This window comes from Saccostrea cucullata, unplaced genomic scaffold (genome assembly GCF_032062105.1).
Source record: "Saccostrea cucullata isolate Sc308-1 unplaced genomic scaffold, CSIRO_AGI_Scuc_v1 ctg2638, whole genome shotgun sequence".
Taxonomy (NCBI): domain Eukaryota; kingdom Metazoa; phylum Mollusca; class Bivalvia; order Ostreida; family Ostreidae; genus Saccostrea; species Saccostrea cuccullata.
The window spans coordinates 54156-62180 of NW_026935387.1; the positions used below are offsets into that span (position 1 = coordinate 54156).

Here is an 8025-nt window from a genome sequence, read left to right on the forward strand (position 1 = left end):
TAATCCAATGGTAATCTCTCCAACACCATTGAAACTGTACCTACAAAATTTATACATCCTCATATTTTGACTCGTAGACATATACTATCACCTATGATGCAATCATATTAGTGAAGTGTTTTATGCTACGGATATATCAGTGTTTTGATATATCATCAGCTAAAAAAATGCTTTAAAAACATTTACACAGTATAATTAGATAGTATTATAATAGTAAGAAATCCCAATGTGTTCCTGATAAACTATCTCCATTTTTTGTCAGGTCAGAAAGAGACCAATACTTTTACAAGAAATACAAAGGGATGTGTTGTGCAGACCTCCACTGGCAAATGCTGGTATCTCAATAAGAGTGTAGAAAAGTTCTCTGAACAGGACATTCAACAAAGAGATCTCTTTATAAAAGCACTGCCCTTCATATGAACAAATTTTATTCCCCTACACTAAAGAATGCTCTGTGCCAAGTTTAACTTAAATTGTCCTGTGCCTGTGGTTCTGAGAAGAACATGAAATTTTGATGAATTTAATTCAAAGATGATAATGGGTGACTTTTATTTAAAAAAAAATTACTACAGCATTAGCTCATATGAGTTAAACTGTATACAGATTTAGTACTTTGTTGACTTTTAAATATGATTGGACATCTCTTTGATGTTATGTTTGAAACAACATGTACATGTCCTTTGTGCTGAAAAATGCACATATGTTAATGGTGTAGTTGTTTGTGCCAAGATAGTAACTTTCCTTCCATAATTCTGTAAAAATACATATATAATATCTTTTGCTGCTGAAGACAGAGCTTTATCATCTTAACCATTAACATTGGTATGCCTTCCCTTAGAAATGGAAGACCTTAATACAGGTCTACGTAAACATACAAGATCTGACACATTTAAAAAGAACATTTATTCCAAACTAAACATACTAGATTCTGTAACAAAATCTATTTCTCTTGAAAAACTGAAAGGATTTGATATATTCATACCGGTATTTGTCAAATTGTGGATTTATGTCTTTTTCTCAAATCAAAATTCGAATATGCTATATTTAAAGTCATCTTCCTAAACTGAGACTGTTTCACATGACAGTTTCAATTTCATTACGCTGTTTATACTTTGTCATCTGATCTCCAAACAGATGCTCTTCTGGCAAATCAGGATCATGCGTGGCAGCAAATTTCAGTACTCAGATGACAGTCACAGTCACACCTATAAAAAGAATTTGAAATTTTTCATTGATTTTTTTTTAAAAAGTGCAACTTATAAAATAAGATAAACCATCAAACTGAATTCAAAGATACTATCACATTGTCTGCATGTGTATTACTTGTAAAACTACTCTCTAATAATTTATGAATATAGGTTAACAAGCAGTCATTTGAGGATGTTTTAAAATAACACATTTTCATGATTTCAAATAAAGGAAATGTACGATACTTGTTCATTTAAAAAAATATTAGGAATGGTAATGGTTAACAGTTGTTAAATGATTAATCAGTCAGAAAGATGGTATTTGGTTATGATTTTTATGTGTCAAGATAAATCTATTTGTAAAGGTGATACATTAGGCACAGTGTGTTAATGAAGTAACAAAAGTCCCAAAACACTATCGCATAAGGAACGATGAGCTAGCGCAAAGTAAAAATGCAGCTCTAGCTCCTTTATAACACCATGCTATACAAAGTTTATGACAACATGCTAGCTGGTTTAATACACTTGCACGCTAGCATGAAGTAAAAATGCACTACAACGCTTATGACAATCAGCTAGTGTGTTTATGACGACATGGTTTCAAAGATGTTTCAACAGGCTGTTTAAACCACACCGTCAAGCTAACACATAATAGACTGTGTAAAGTTTAGTTACCATGGAAGCATGTTTTGTGTCAGCACAGCTGCATGTTGTTTTAGGTTGCCTTAGCCTGACAGTGTTGAGAACACTGTGTTGGCACATTGTTCCTAACATGCTTTTACAAATGGCCTTATCAGGACACAATAATTTTCATAATCGACTAGCCATGCATAATTTTTGTAAAAGTACATGGGGTACCAGGTGCAGATCTGTAGTCCTCCGAAATATTATTGGACAGACCGGAGAGCTACAGTGCCACCCATTGAAAAAACTATATTTATTGCGCACAAAAAGTTGCGCTTGTGTACATGGTGTATGAATTAAATCTCCCAAATTCTTACCTCAATTGCAAGAAAATTAGATTTAAAAATTTTCCGTACAATTCTATCAACTACTTTTGTAGTTGATATCTACATGAAGCTTGTTGGGCTGAATTATCTTACAAACAAAAATGACAGTATAATCTGTATAAACAAACAAAATTTTCAATGATCTCGATATCAGGGACACTTGTTGTGGAAACAGTGAAAGATTATGTTAGGAATACACGGTTAGCAATATTTTGAGATTATTGTTTTAAAAACATTGAGGAATAAATCAATACACAGCGCACTTTTTTTGTGTGCAATAAATATACATTTTTTTCAATGGGTGGCAATGTAGCTCTCCGGTCTTTCAACATATTTTTCGGAGAGCTACAATTCTGCAGCTAATGGGGTACATGTAAATAATTTTTTCATTTAGTTTTCCAAATGTTTTAAAAAGACAGGGAATGAAAATCAATTTTCTATATAAAGTATAAGCTTCAATTCATTATAAGTATTTGCCTAAGCATTTTTCCTATATGACAGGGTTATTGAACTTATATTGGTGAATATATATTGTCATGAGTTGGCTGTTCAAATGCACGAGATCACCAGTGCATTTGAACAGCCAACAAGTGCCAATATTCACCAATATATGTTCAATAACTCCTTTACTATATGGCTAAAACATTTCCCAGACTGTAGAAGTACATTTTTCCGCGTTATATTAATTAACTCTATGTACGCAGTCACACATTTTCCTCAGAAATTTGTAAATGTAAGGCATACAGTGACTGTCTAAAAAAATCTGCATAATTTTCTATATGTATCCAAAGATTAAACAGAAATTGAGATTGCGTGGAATTATGACCCCGTGGGAAAAAGTACATCTATAGTAATTTATGATAATTATTTCAATTAAAAAAACTCAAATAAATGATTTTTAACAATAGCGTTATTCAAATTAACGTCTGTCCTGTAAGCGTTCAATATAACATCATTTTGATGACTCAATTGAGTGATATGATTTGCTTATTAAGGTTTTAATGGATCTAATATGCACTAAATTTTTAGTAAATAATTTCATTTTGTGTAAAAAAAATAAACACATCTTATGTAAATGCCATTTAATTTCATTAATATAGCTCTGAGGATTTGACTAGACAACTTTTTTTTGTTTACAACGAGGCGTTCAATATTGAACGCTTGTATTTGGAATGTTTTGGGCAAACTTATATACGCTATACAAAGCAGTGTTCAATAAACATGATAAAACATCAACGTATTAAACGCTAAAATTCTCTATATTCTTGGTTGTATTTTATTAGAGACTAATTATTAGCTATATAATAAAACCCAAATACATCATTGTCTGTTATGGTAGCCTAGTGGTAGGGCATTCGCTTTGCAAAATCATGAAGCTGGGCTTGATTTTAATTCACTGCATCAAATTTAAGACAAAAACATTTAAGCACTAATGTTCCTTAGCAATGCACCCGGCATATAAAGTGAATGAGACATTAAAAACCTCACAGTACATGTTTACTTAGGACAATGACCCTGAGTTCTAAGTAAAGGTCTTAATTGATGCTTTTCAACAATATATATTAACATATCTCTAAATATGTGAATGAGTGAAATTCTAAAATAAATATTATCAATCAAAGTATCAGTAAGAAGCTGATCCTTACGTCGCAGGTTCCAATCCCATTGCTAAATGCTTGAGACAGGATACGCCGATGAGACTGTAAAAACCAAGATTCTGTGTCACGGTAGGTGTTGGCACAAAAAGGATCCCATACTTCTCAAAGGCAATAAGTGCTGAGTACAAGTCTTTATTTGCAGTTAATACTATCCCAAGTGGTGGCACCATAAAATAACTGAAAAATGTTTGATAGGCCAATAAACAAACAAACCATTCCTGCAGTCTTATCGTACAAAAACGCAAACTTTCTATTATTACAATTTTTTTTAAACAAATTTCTTATGCAATTTAACTGAGCAATATTTGTCCTTTTTTTGTCAATAAAGTATGATATTAATTAAGACGTTTTGAGAACATCTATTTATAGCGAGTCCAGACAGCAGCACAAATCCCTGCTCATAATGCGAGCTCTTATGATAACACCTTGGCAAAAGAAGATTGTGACTTGCACATTGATCCATACAATTTTTCCGCAGTTAACTTTGGACCCACAGTGCTTTACTTCTTTAACATGTTTAAGTTACATTCTTGTAAGAATTAATTATGAAAATATTCCAAAAAATAAACTCACTTTAATTTAATGGATAGATTGAGATAAATAGTGAATAAAAACATTGCTCTGACATTAAAATCAGCACTTATATTCAAGCTTTAGACTGGTTATGTAGTAAGATTGCAACGATAAACCGTTTGAGGGTATACCGCGGTTTATTTTTCCATGGTTCAGTTCACGATACATCAAACTGTTATCACAGTTCGGTTCATTCGGTCTGTAATTATCCAAATTGTCTGTTTTGGTTCCTCAATTACACTTTTAAAATGGCTTCTGCATGAAACATGAGGTCAATGAAACTGCAGACATGGCAGTTAAACCTGTTTCCAGCCTCATATTTAACGGGTCGAATGATGTTATCACTTTCCCAGTGTTAGTTCAATGAACATTTGTTAAAACTTTTGAGTTGAAAGTATATGATGACAAACCTCTGACTTTTTAACACAATATCATGTCAGGTACCGTGATACGTATCGTGAACTGAATACCGTGATATGTATCATACCGTGGGGTAGGTGTATCATTGCACCCCTAGTATGTAGCCCTAAGTTAGCTACCTGCATTACGACGTCATGTGACTTCAGAGTCTATTACCCTGTTCACAAGCAGAGTTTAATTAATTCGCAGTAAATTATCACAGAGTAAACTAATGCAAATCAAACTGTGTTCACATGACAGCTAATGCGAAGAAAACAAATGCGAATTAAAAATTTACTTCTACAGTCAGACGTCAGTAAGGCTATTATGACATCTTTTACAAATCATGTCACCTAAAGCATTAATTTTGCCATTACGCATGCCTATGCAGTTTGACAAGCCTGATCTAAATTAAAACTGAAGAAGTATCTGCCCTCACCCGAACAGTCGCACTGTCAATATATAATTAGTTGAATATATACTGTAACTAACAATAAGTGTAGTCTAACTTACAGAGTATGATCACTATGATAGATAGTACAACTGTTGTGTTGCAATTTTGCATTTTGGTTTTGAAAGCGAGACTTGTTGAAATTACATACTCAATTTTTTTTTAAAATAAAATATAAAATCATGGGTATTTACAAGGCTAACAGAGAGCATCTGAACTGTAAAACAGATAATATATTAGTGTGTCTGTGTATTTCTAATAATACCAATGCTCTATTACTAAGTTGTCATGTAATCAGTGTAAATTTTATGTAAAAAAAAAATATTCTAACCTTCATTCCAATGGTCAAGGCCAATCATACATTAAAATGTCGCCGTCAGCTCTTTCATTACTAGATACAATTATCACTGGGAAATCCGAAGCAGAGTCAAGAGTGTTCATCCTTGTTAATGTGACAGTCGGAATTTCCTCATAAACAATTCACACAAGATTCTTAGAATATATGAATCGGGATAAATCTGTTTAGAATAATGTTCCAGAGGAGTGACAAAGTACTTCGTAGCTGCAGATTAAATGTGCGTGCATGTCTACATACGGCTTCTATGGTGAGAAAATGTTCAACTTCACAAATCATTTCTATTTTCAGTTTGTAAACATGTGTCCGACGTCGACTCGAAGGGGCACACTAAAAACGGGATATACTAAAGACCTGATGTTTACCTGACGTTTTAATTTTTAATTAAATGATAATATTGAGTTTTTTAAATTACTTAGGTAAAGACTTTATGACCTTGATGCATTATGCTATACAAAAATTCAATTGTTTGGAACATTTACAGACAATTTTGAATCAGGTCAAATAAGTTTTAGTACACCGCGTCTTTAGTACTTTCCTATTTCCCACAATGCCGCGCGTTGTTTACAAACAAGAGACCCCGAAAAAAATCCTCTAAACTAATTATTGTTGTGTACATCACCACATTTTAAAATTATTTGAATAAAAAGAAAACAGAGAAACACCGTATCAAAACTATATCTTTCAGATGCATCAACTAAAACTGTGCACATGCAGTAAAGGCTTGGATGGCTTATAGTAGACAACTTGTTCCTGAAAGGTTTCTCACATTTTCTCACATTGTTTTATTAAAAACAATTAAATACAGCTTGAAGTTTATTTCTTTTAATATCAAATGACAAGATTTAATAAGTTCGAAATCATTTCAGTCAAACTTTTTCATAATATGCCAATATTTTTAGCTATCAGAAAAAAACGTGTATGAGCTATTAACCCCTAATTATAGGGGCCAGCCCCTTTTCCTTGATCTTATATGAAAGCTCTCGTAATTATGCACGACTTTTGTTTTATATTTCTTACCAAATTATTCCCGGTTCAAAAGTTATTACACAAAAAGAAGCAAAATTTCATGGAAAAAAAATACTAGAAATTGCCGTCACATAGCTTCCGATCTTTAAGAAATCAGCTTATAATTTTATCGTTATGCACATCTACAATGTATTGGCTACAAGTTCTCCAACTTTCATAAAATTATCATATGTCGTTTTTGAGTTTATTAGTGGACACGAGACATCAAAATTATCAATTAAAGGGCAATAACTCACAAAGTAAGGCATGTATCAAAAAATTGAAAGCAGATGTAAATAGGTGTAAATACAAGGTATCTAACCTGAAAGTTTCATAAAAATCAGTCAAAAGGTCTTTGAGAAATCGCCTGTCAAAAATTCGGCGGGAAAAAAAAAAGCAAATAATAATAAGAAACAGTAGAATAACAGTAGGGTCTTCCGAAGGAAGCTCGGAAGACCCTAATAATAACTAGATGCGTTTTTGTTGCTAGAGCAACAAGCGGTCTTCCGACCGACTTTTCGTTAGAGTTCTATGCTGTGTCCTCCCAGGAAATAGATTTCAGAATGTATTTTTTGTTTACGTTTATTCACAGCAGTATATCAGCATACATCATGATAATTACAGGTATTCCTCAAAATATCTCAGAAAATAGCTTTTAAAAATCGGCAAAATATTCCATACGTGTTATAAAAGAGATAAAAGTCATTTGCAACTGAAAAAAGACGGAAACTTAGAAAAAAAAATTTGAAACGCCTCTGGCGGGATTCGAACCCCCGACAGTGGGACAAAGTTTAGTTCGGTCATATCTTAGCAATATATGCACGCATCAAGATACTGAACATATATTAAGAATTCTCATACGACACTCTATAAACCCTGTAAATCCTAAAGAAAAATATTGAAAAACAAAAAAGTTGAGAAATGAGACTTTTTGAATTCACTTCCGTTTGCGACCGAAGTGCCAACGACGAAAAATAAAGGTCGTTCACCATAACGGAATTCGATGTTCCATCACCTCAGTGAGTTTCACTTTCATATCTTTAGCCGTTCTCGAGAAAACTTCTGGACAAAATGCCATTTTAAAAAAACAAAAATCACCAAAAATCGCGAACGAAAGTGAATTTTAAAAAAATGAAAAATACGTCTGGAGATATTCACATTATGCATTATCCCTGTAAAAATCTTTGAAATCCGTCCACGCATAGCTGAGATATCGGCTGTACTATGAAGAAAGAATAATAATAATAACTAGAAAAGAAACTCGTTGCGAGCAACGAGAGGTCTTCCGTCCGATTCTGAAAAAATTAAACCCGCAAAATCGAGCTGAAAAAGTGATAAAACTTTTTATGGAAAAAAACGGGATTGAACCCAGGTCGCCAGCATG

General features: G+C 32.9%; 1 long non-coding RNA gene across 1 annotated transcript; it reads right to left on the bottom strand.

The window, feature by feature from the left end:
• Window positions 1-987: 987 nt before the first annotated feature.
• LOC134242655 (uncharacterized) lies at window positions 988-6713 on the bottom strand. The gene is made up of 3 exons (XR_009986893.1): window positions 5610-6713; window positions 3844-4032; window positions 988-1205 (listed from the first exon to the last, which is right to left on the bottom strand). It is a non-coding gene; the product is annotated as an uncharacterized LOC134242655 (long non-coding RNA).
• Window positions 6714-8025: the final 1312 nt, after the last annotated feature.